Source organism: Tiliqua scincoides, chromosome 3 (assembly GCF_035046505.1).
Source record: "Tiliqua scincoides isolate rTilSci1 chromosome 3, rTilSci1.hap2, whole genome shotgun sequence".
NCBI lineage: Eukaryota > Metazoa > Chordata > Lepidosauria > Squamata > Scincidae > Tiliqua > Tiliqua scincoides.
The window spans coordinates 142,984,855-142,996,223 of NC_089823.1; positions in this window are offsets into that span (position 1 = coordinate 142,984,855).

Below are 11,369 nucleotides of genomic sequence, written 5' to 3' on the forward strand. Positions count from 1 at the left end.
CGGACACCAATGGAAGGCCAAAACTGGGTGCTGAGGAGCATGTAGTAAAGGAAGAATGGAGGAGTGGCTAGCTTAGGTGTGCATACTGCTGCGCTATGCACAAATCTACATCCCTAAACACTGAGCAGCCACATGAGAATACGAAAGGGACTGCATTGGCAATGATCTCATGGGCACCTGATTCTTTAGCCAGATACATCAAATGCAAAATGTTTGTGTTATGGATGATCATGCTTTATGCACCATGATGAAGCTAAGGCTCAACTTGAACTTCTGTATTCTTCCAAAAGAAAGATTTGAATTTGTTTCCCAATGTCACTCATAGCCCTCTTAACCATTTGAGTAGCAGAATAGGGCTAACGGAACCATCAAAGATGGTTTGCTTAGCTACATGTGGGGATGGGTCAAGTGAGATTAGCTGGGCATTGTGATGTTTTTACCTATGTGTAGTTGACTGCAAGTGATATCATAACTGGTGAGTGACTTCATAATTGCTAGTGGCTATTGCTATGGCTCCACTCCTTCCTCTAGTAACACTGTGATTTTGTCTTCATAGTAATCCATCTCTTTTGTATAGTACTTTCTGGGTGCACAAGCAGTTCACGTGCATTAGTTTGAATACTATTGTTGGCATCCTTCAGTCTCAGAAGACTATGGTATCGCGCTCTGAATGGTGGTTCTGGAACAGAGTGTCCTCTCCAGTGCGCGAAGTCTGAGTAAAGTAGATATGGAGGAGAGACTGTTTCCCACGCAGCAAATCCCCCCTCTCCACATTGCTGGAATGGTCCAATGGAAAGACAGAAGCCAATGCGGTTGGTTCCAGCGGCGTCGCAGGAGTTGCCAGAACGTGACTGTGTTCAGCCATGAACTGCCTCAGGGACTCCGGCTCCAGATTTTGCCTTGAGGTTGACTCCTGAAGCCTTTTCCATAACTGGATGTAGCCACAAGGCAGTGGAGGTTTGGGATCAGAGTTTTCCTTCTCTCAGATGAGCTGCCTTCCCAGGCTAACGAGTCCCATCTACTGTACAAGTACAGACAAGTACAGCCAAACTGAGGGCCTATTCTTATCCCTAGCCCCCAGGGGATTGAATTCAAGCCCCCAGCTTGAATACTATCTATTCAACAAACCTGAAAGGTAAGTGAATATAATTGTTCCAATCCTATATGCAGTTGAGGGTGAGAGCGAGTGGTTTGCCAAAGGCTCATGGCAGAGGTGAGATTCAAACAGGGAAAAACTTGATTGGCAGCTCAATCTCATAGCCATTATGTGACATCTAATAGCTAGTTTTGACAGTAACTGTGGTACCTGCTAGCCATGCAGTCTAAGTTACCCACAAGAGCAGAAGACTTTACATGTGCCTAGATAGTTGTAAGAGCAAAAAAAGAGGCACCAGCAACCACACTGCCATAAGATATGTGCAAAGGTGGTTGATTACTGCTCATATGGTGCTAAAAGATACAGGTCAATACATTTTCTTTACACTGGTAAGGAAAATCACTAGGCAAATCTTGATGGTGTTTCTGTAAAAGTTAAGCGCCACTGTGCCTAGAAGGCCTAGAAGCAGGGCACTGCTGTACAAAGAAGCGCATAAAATAGTTTTCTGTTCCTCAGTGTTAGGCTACATCGGCCCTCTGGTGTCCATGTGTGGGACAACCACTGACTGCATTTAGATCACCATAGCAATATAGTTTATGAGAATAATTCTACCAACACTGTATTGAAATCAATTACCCTATTCTAGGAGAGGCTGTGCCAAATATTCTCTAATTTTGATGCTTGCTTCAAAAGCAGCATGTTCAACACAGCTGGACAGGTTGCTAAAAATATTCATCTCACCAACAATGCATTGTTTCAGTGCTGTTGGAGGCCCTTGCATTCCCCAGATTCCTATGTGGCCTCAGTACTATTTCCCTTCTTTGCCCGCACAAACCTTGATTTCATTTATCTACCCTGCTTCTGAATGCCATTGGCTGTGGCATCCAATGTGGTTTTATTTATAAGCATCCATAATGCAATCATATGAGATCAAGTTTATAAATAGCCACCTGCCTGTAACTTCCAGACCAGGTCAAAAAAAAGAAAAATCCTATAAGGTTCTTTTTTCTTTCACACGACATCTGTGCTACAAATAGTTGAAGGCAGGTGGTATAATAAGAATTATTATGGGCTAATATCTTTGGGAATGTATTTGACTGTGGAGGTAAATTGGTGCCAGGAAGACCAGCATTAAAAAAAAAAATGTGTTTGCAACAAGTGCCTAAAAAACTTCATAAATTGGAATTTCTTTTAATGCTTATGAAATTGAACATAAAAACTGATAGGGAGTCTAGGCTTAGCTTTGGTTCTAAAGGCGGATTTTTCCTCTCTTCATTTTCAGATAATTTTACATAAAGTGTTACTGCCTTTCCCCATGAAGTCAGTCAAAAAAGACCCCCTGATATCACAGCTTTGTTGCAGTCAACAAAAACAGGCAGCCCCTTCCTGTGACTAAGGGTCAAAGAGGGGCAAAATTTCACCTAATTACAGCTGCACAGGCCTCCCCCCCCCAACTTGCCAAAGATTTTGGGTGGTAAAAAGAACCACCCCTATGCAGCAGTACAGACATAATGAGGAGCTGCATTCTCTCAGCACGCCCATCCAGACAGAGGCCATTTGAACAGGCTGCATGTGGTTCATCTTCCTTACAAAATGATCCCAGCCAATCAGAGCTCGAACTGTGGATGAGATAAGGTCACAGTGCTAAATAGACAGTCAGATTTGGCATTGTGACAATGTCTCTGAGGGCAAATGTAGACCTGTGCTTCATCAACTCTGCATTTATCACATGATTACAGAGATGTAAATGTCAACAAAACACTGACAGCACAAGCCTATGCATGTTTACTTAGAAGTAAGTCGTATTATGTTCAATGGGGCTTGCTCCCAGGTGAGCAATCCTATGTATACTGCAATCCTATACACCAGGGGTGCTCACACTTTTTTGGCTCAAGAGCTACTTTGAAACCCAGCAAGCCCCGGAGATCTACCAGAGTTTTTTTACAATGTTCGCGCCATCATAACATATAACATTTATGTGTACAATGTATGTTGGTGTACCTTGCATAACTGCATGAGCCAATATTGCACAACACAACATAATTAACTTTAAACATTTTTTGTAATTACTTGAATTTACTTTGATGACTTGCACTGAAGTGAATCAGCCAAGGATACATAGTCTGGACAGTAGCTGCTGACAGCCAGCCTCAAGCACACTTCCAAATGTTCATCAGTCATGGTGGAAAGGTACTTGGACTTAATGATCTTCATGTAGGAAAAGGCTGACTCGCATAAATAAGTGGAGCCCTTCCTGCCTCAGGTGCTCTTATATCCCTGAGGGCCCTATTGCCTTCAAGTGGCTGCAGCTGTGCAGCACACTCTGCTGGATGCCCAGGCCTTACCCTTAAAGGGGCCACTGCTGACACCACATCTACCTCCTCACCAGATCTTCCTCGATTCCAATACAAGTGGGGGGGGGAGCAGATCTCTATACAGACCAGTACAAAAACAGGGGAAAGGTGTGGGGGAGGGAAGATCTCTATACAGACATCACAGCAAGACCAGTGCAAAACCCCTTGCACACAGAACCAACAGATGGAAGTTGGGGGGGGGGCGGCAGATCTCCATACATACCAGTGCAAAAACAGGGGAAAGGTAAGTCAGCCCCAGTAGAGTCAACGGGGCTCACTCCCAGGGATGCGTGGACAGGAACTCTCTCCCAGGGATGCGTCACTCCCAGGGAGCTCACTCCCAGGGATGCGTGGACGGGAGAGAAGCCTGCCAGCGGCTCCTCTCCAGGACTACTCACAAGTCAGCCCCAGTAGAGTCAACGAGGCTCACTCCCAGGGATGCGTGGACAGGAGCTCTGTCACGGATTGATCCCCAAGGTGACAGGTAATTTACTGGCTGCATAGTGACAGGCCTGAAGCCTTGGCCAGAGCAAGCCAGCACAGCACCCTGGGAACTTGGAGCTGATGCAACATCAGGTGATGTGCATCAGGTGACAGTATGTGAGTGTGTCTGTGTGTGGTAGCACCTGCATAGTCAGCATGACTGTGCAGTATTTCCTGCACTCTGATTGGTCACAAGAAGTATAAGTTCCAGCAGGGGCAAGCAAATGGTGTGGGAGATGCAGAGTAGTGTTGAGCCAGAGGCTACGGCCGTTGGAATTGAGAATTGTGTACTGTATGTACTATCTGGACTGTAAATATTTTGTATATAGTAAAGGAGGAGTGTGGTGGAGAACTTCTGCCTTTGAGTCCTTCTTTCTCACCGGGAGCAGAGAGCGCTCCGACCTTGGGAGATAGCTGCCCAGTTGTTATTGTGCCTATCTGCTTGCCACACCACAGCGGAACTCCAGCAGCAGCAGATATTGGAGTGGAGCCGTCCCAGCAGCCTGAGCACAGCAGCTCACAACAAGCTCACTCCCAGGGATGTGTGGACGGGAGAAAAGCCTGCGATTGACTCATTTTGCCTCGCGATCAACCGGTCGATCGCGATCGACGTATTGAGCACCCCTGCTATACACACTTACCTAGGAGTAAGCTTCACTCAACCCAATGGGGCATATTTCTGTGTAGACATGCATAGGACTGCACTGTAATAGCCCAATCTTATTGAGGGCTTACAGCAGCAGTTCTCACAATCCAGACTGCAAGTCCTTTTTATGCCAGGAAAAAGCTGGTGTATACCCAATGAGACCCACTGATGGACAGGTAGCCTATGGAGAGGTAAGTAAAAAATACTTTAACTTACGTCTCCTGGGCCATCTGTTGCTCTCTCCCACCCCCACCCCCCAACGTAGCATGCCATGTGCAGTCTGGCAGCACCGCTGCATCATATAGGATAGTGTGGAATAAGATTGAAGCCAGGCAGTGCAATCCTAATGTGCACTGGAACAGGCAGGCCAGCGGTCCTGCACTCTATCCAGTGCAAGTTTGGGGCAGACTGTGACTTGGCCTGAGGCAAGGGGAAATAATTCCCCTTACCCCATGTTGTGCTGCAGCTCCAATGGGTCTACTTGGATCTGCACCACCTAAATCAGTGGCGCAAATCTGGGCTGCCCAAGAATGGGGCTAGGATCTGGCATAAGTGCTGGATCCTGGCCCTGCCTCCCACTCCCTATGGGCCCACACATGGGACAGCCCCAAAATGTCTCCTCCCCGCCTCCTTCCCACCCTCCCCATGCTCCCCCCAGACCCCTGCACTGGCCTGGAACAGCCAGTGCAGACTTACTGGACCCAAGGCCCACATCAGCACAGGGAGGCTGGCATGCATCCTTGCACTGGCCTCTCCAGCTCACAAATTGGTGCAAACGTGCTTTATGGCATTTTTGTGACAGTCCCAGGTCGGTGCAAGGGACTTATGCCGGCACAAGGGTGCTTTAGGATTGCGTCCTAAGACTTGTAACTTCTACTATAGTGGAGGAACTCTGAGAGTTGTGCCTTTGGCACTTAACACATTAGCGTCGGTTAAAGGCAGATAAAAGGTGGAAGTTAACATAATCCAATTTAAGCGTCACTATCAATGGGCATTTCATATGGATTTTTGTTACGCAGTGATGTTGTGCTCTGTCTTGGCTATCTTGGTAAGGCGGGACAGGAATAATTCGAATAAATATCTGAATTTTAAAAAGTTAAAATAGCAGTTTTGCAGCTTCTCTGCCCTTACACCCAAATAACCCAAATATTAGCCATTTTATTCATCAAAAACTGTTTATTTTCAAGGACATTTTAGCATAGCGATAGTTACATCTGAAATTTAATTTAATATTACAGTATCAACAGTTCTCTGCAGCTAGTAAAGATAATAGCATTTTTCATGACATAACTGGATATCTCATAATCCCCACGTAGTCAACCAAGCTAAAAAGGTGACATCTTCTTGATATTTGGAAAAGCACCAGCCCTAGGCCAGAGATAGTAAGTCCTGCTCAAGTTCTGCTGAAATCCATGACACTTAAAACTAATCCAATTTCAGTGAGAATTTGCTACACTTAAGAGTTGATCTACACATGAGTGATAGATGGGCAACCAAATCCTAGCCTGTCCTGGAACAAGCAGTCCAACTAGCCTGCGCTATATCCAGCACAAGCCGGGAGGTGGCTGGAGGACAGCTTGGACTAAGGGGATAATTTTCCCCTTACCCCATGTCAAGCCCCAGCCACCCCTATGGGGCTACTCGGATCTCCACCAGCGAATTTGCTAGCGCAAATCTGAGCAGTCTGTGTAAGGCTGATCAGGCCAAGGACAGGGATTAGGATTCAGCGCGGGCTTCTGCAGTCAGTCCCACCTCCCTCCTGGGCCTGATCCACCTTCCAGTCTAACCTGCCCCATCCAAAACACATCTCCCTGTGACCATAATACCCTACCACCACCCTCTCCCACCCCGTGCCAGCCTGCCTGGGCCAGTGCAGAATCACCCACTTCAGCTGAGGCAGTGTCTGGATCTGGCCTTCAGCAGCCAGTGTGGGCCTCCATGCCAGCCTAGCCTGCTCTCAAGTAGCCGCAAAGTGCTGTATGGCATGTTTGCGACACTCCTGTGCTTGTGCTGAGGATCTGTGCCAACACAGAACACAATCAGGATTACACTGTGAGGTAACAAACAAAATGCTAGACTGGACCGCTTCATGTTGCAAGTGGGGGCCATATTTTTGAATGTCCCCTCATGTAAGAAACAAAGCAAAAATAAAACTTCCCTGCATGTAGTAAAGTAACACATCAGAGAGTATGATTCGGTGTAGTCCTTTCATTGATGCATTAGATTGCTGCGTGCAGGGAGTTCTTGCTACACAAGGAAGCCTTCAAAAATAATAAAGAATGCACACCTGCAGTTTGACGTGGTACAGCTCTCCTTGTGATGCCTTGGCATGGAAGATTCCATGCTGTGGCATCAGCTACAGAGCGAGGTGCCGGCTGTAGGTGCTCTGCTCACTGCCGCAGTGCAGGGTTCCTCGAGGCGTGAGGCCCAATTTGGCCAAATTGGTCGAATTGCCCTAAGGCCGGCCCTGCATGGAGGCCATCCTTCTTGAAGAGGCTTCTTTGGACAAAGAGGAAGAAGTTCCCCAAGGGAATGTGTTTCATCTCTCCCCTCTTCCTGAGCATGGTTTCCTCCCAATGCCTTCAGATATCCATTACTTCTTAGAACCTGTTTCAGTTCCAGGTATCCCAACTTTGTCACTGTACAATCTCATTATCATGATAGTCTCAACTTTAAGCAATACATATTGTCTCTGTAAGCAATATATATATAGTATATATATATACAGTAAGCAACTGTAAGCAATATATATATATATATTTAAGCAATATATATTGTTTAAACAATATATATATGGCCCTATATTCTATCTCCCTGGAGGCTACAGAGTACACTAAGGGTGCAATCCTAACCAGCACTTATGCTGGTGTAGGTGCCCTGAAGGAGTCGCAAACGTGCCGTAAAGCACGTTTGCGCCTCCTTAGGCAGGAGCCACGTCGGTGCATTCAGATGCGCCGACACACGGACGGAGGCAGAAGACTCCAGCGCGGCTTCCACGCCGCCGCTTATATCGGCATGAGTGCGCCGACAGAAGCGGCAAAGGTAGGCATGGGGGGCGTGGGGAGGGGCGGGAGGGGGTGTTTCAGGGCGGGGGAGGGCAGGCCAATGGGAGCCAGAGACGGGGCTGGGACCCAGCAATTATGCCGGATCCCAACCCCCGTCCCCGGGGTGAACAGAGCTGCTTCCAGCCGCTCCATTCTCCGGACTTGCACTACCTGCAGAGGTGGCGCAGGCCTGAGGAGACCCATTGGGGCGCACAGCCCTTACCCACGGGTAAGGGGAAGAGCTTCCCCTTGCCCGTGGCTGAGCCGCTGCAGCCAACAAACCTGTGTTGGATGCAGCGCAAGCTTCCTGGCTTGCCTGCTCCAGCACAGGTTAGGATTGCGCCCTAATACTGTTTGCACATAACAGCGTCACACACTAAGCATATTCAGTTTCACCTGTTCACTGTACAGTGAATGGAATACCATCCAGAATTGTTTTTCATGATTCCAAATATATTTACAATATAAAAGAAACCTCAAATTAATTCCATAAAAATTCTCATTTCAGTCCTCAGGTTTTTAATACTGTCTTTAGCAGATTTCGGTACTTAAGGTAATTGCCATTATTCTACGTGAAAGGGTTTCTTAAAAAGAGAGAGTACCTAAAACTTTGGTTGGCAACAGTTGCATGCCTGCCATAGGCTGACCTGGGGCAAATGCCCCGAGTGCCAGCTCCTAGGGCCCTGCAGAAGCCTCTCTGAGGTAAACCAGAAGCACAGTTTATAGTGCCAAGGAACCTCATAGAGGTTTCCCTGGTGTGGGAGGAGGTCGTGCAAGGTTCCGTGAGCCTCTGGTAAGTAGGGGGGGCGGATTTCTGCCAGAGATGGGCAGCAACAGCCCACGGGGAGGCACCGTTGCGGAGCTTTTCCCCAGGCACGGGGCTGCAGAGGTCTGCAGCTGGTTGACAAGATCAAGTTCAAGCAAAAAAATAGTTCTTGAAATTCAAATATTATAAACTCAAAATACTCCTAACAAATATAAGTGGGTAATCAATTGTTACCATAGATGTCAGAGTTTTACCAAGGTCCATATTAATATCCACTAGAACTAACATTTGAAGTGCATACAATTCTTTCCTACACACACACATATGCTGCAGAAACACTGCAGGGAACCATGACCGACTCCAGCTCCCTGTGGTTTGATTCCATCCTGTACACAAATGAAAAAAAAAACCTTTAAAAGATATGGATATGCATCCCACGTTAGTTTTAGCACAAGTTTAACAATTTGTACCTAATAAAGTCACAAGCTCTGAAGCAGCTGTAACATTTACAGCCGTTCAGCTTGATAGAGGTGTGTTGATCATTTGCATGTGACTTGCTCATAACCCAGTCATAATCTGAAACCCAGCATGGAAATCCACACTGCAAAATCAATTTTTTAAAAGGAGTCATTTTGAATTCCTCTTGGTTTTGTTTCCGCTCTAAATGAATGAGACGCCTTCACTTGTCTTTTGACCAAAGTTGCCTTCTGCAACATTTAAGAGACAGTAAAAATATTGGCTAAACAGCAACAGGTTGCTCGGTATATGCAATTTCTTTCCAGGAGACCAGAGAAGACAACTATACAACATACACACACAAAATCAACAGGTGTTTTGCACACGCTGGTGTTATTTACATTGAAGAGGCTACAATTCAAACTATGCTGCGCAGCTTCTCTTCATGGGATTTTCTCGAGCCCGATGCAACACCCCAGCTTTGTTCGACTTACTCTAAAAAAGCCATTCCATACAAGCTCTTAGCATTTGAATTCAATTATCTAAGTAATAGTCTCAATTCTGTTTGTTCCCCTCTTTCCCTTGGTTTGGCCCCATCCTTTAATCATGCATCTAATTATTTTTATACATTAACCAATCCGTTAAATAGACAAGCCTTTATGTTAGCTCACCTCAACATTTTCCCCTCGGCAGTTCATTCTGGCTGTTTTTTTTAACATTCCACAGGAGAAAAGGCTCTGTCTCTTTTGTCATGAGACTCCTGACTTTTTGTTTCATATACTCTTTCTTTGCCCAGAACACTTTGATACTCGGAATCATTACCTTGATTCTTGGATCCCTTCTGACCTTATCCCCTCTGATATTATCCTCTCCAAGTTTATGAGTGATGTTTGTGATTCCTTAACTGCAGCTGTTGCTGGTTATTTATCCGAGATCCTTAAAGTAACACTGTCAGAATTTAAATAATTCTAGTATCTTGTTTAAATTGTTGAGTGTGATGTCATGTCAATTGTAAAGTACAATTGCTAATCGTTTGATATGCCAATAAAGGTTTCAGAAAGAAGAAAGAAGCCATTCCATACCTTTACTATTAAAAAAAATATCCTAGGCACAGAGTTGAAGTGGGGGAAACATCTCTAATACAGGGCCACCTCAGAGCAAACACTCTAGGGAACCACAATGCATATACCAGCCACCACTGTGGAGATGCTAAACCTCAACAGCTGGTGCATTTAGGGACCACGTTGCGACATATTGGACATAATCCATCATCAGGTCAAATTTCTTTTGGATTCAAAAACAGAATCACACTTGATCCCACCTCATTTCCACCATAGATAAGCAAAGGTCACTTTTTTGCTTGGCTTTTACAAAGTCCTCTTCAGTTTTTTGGAATGGAGGAGATCCCCAACTATCAGCAGGAGAAACTTCTTAGACTGAATGGCTTACCAAACAGCAGTGTTTCTCAACCAGTGGTATGGATACCACCAGCGGTACTTGAGGTGGTGTCTGGTGTTACTCACAGGACACCTGGACACCTGGACACCTGCTAGCCAGCAGCAAGACCAGGAATGTGATGCTGAAAACAGCAGTAGGAGCAGGCAGAGGTCCAAAGCATGCTTTTCAGCTCAAAAAAACCTTCCCGATCACTCTGAGCCTCACATCTGGCCTCCCAACCCAGAAGTAACTGGCAGTGATATCACTGCCAGTTACTTCTGGCACTACTTTGAATAGGTGGACCATGTGAAGTGATACAGCCGAGGACAAATATTGAAAAACACTACCATATAGTGATCTCCCACACAGGGATCCAGAATAAGTTGTAGCTGAAGCCCACATCAATTTGCCCCATTCAATAGTTATAGTTATCTTTTCAAAGAAGCCATTCATCAGTTCACTCCAGCAGCAACTGGTCTTGCCATGCTAGGCAAAGGTGACTACTGCTGGAGAAATCGAAAAGCTTCTTTGAAATGATTGTGGCAACTACCAACTCGGATTGGTTGAAGCCGTAGATGGAAGGAAGCATTTCTATCTCCCTCTCTGAGGACGTGCAGAATGATAAGCCACTCATTTCCCCCCAAACACTCCTTTTTTCAGATCACAAGTGATGAATGATTCTGTGAATCCTGATAGTAATTAAATTTCATGTTATCATTTTATCATAAGCCATTCCCTGGTGTGTCATCCTAATGGGAATTCAGTACACCCCATTTTAAATTAATTGCTTCAATTTATTTACAGCCCAATCCTATGGGCCATTGTTGTAAATGACCCAACAACAATGCAAATGTGGCAGCTGCCGTCACATGTGACAGACCCGCTTGCATAAATGGTCAGTGGCTCATGCAAGTGCCAGAATCACCTGGACAGTCCACCAGCCCAGGTAAGGTGCCAGAAGGGGCAGTTTGTAGGCGGTTCAGGGCAGGGAAGGGGTGGATCTTGGCATGCTGGATCCTACCCCTGATTTTCCAACCCACCCTGCCCTCTTTCTCTCTTCAGATTTACACAGCAAAGTAGCTTGCGT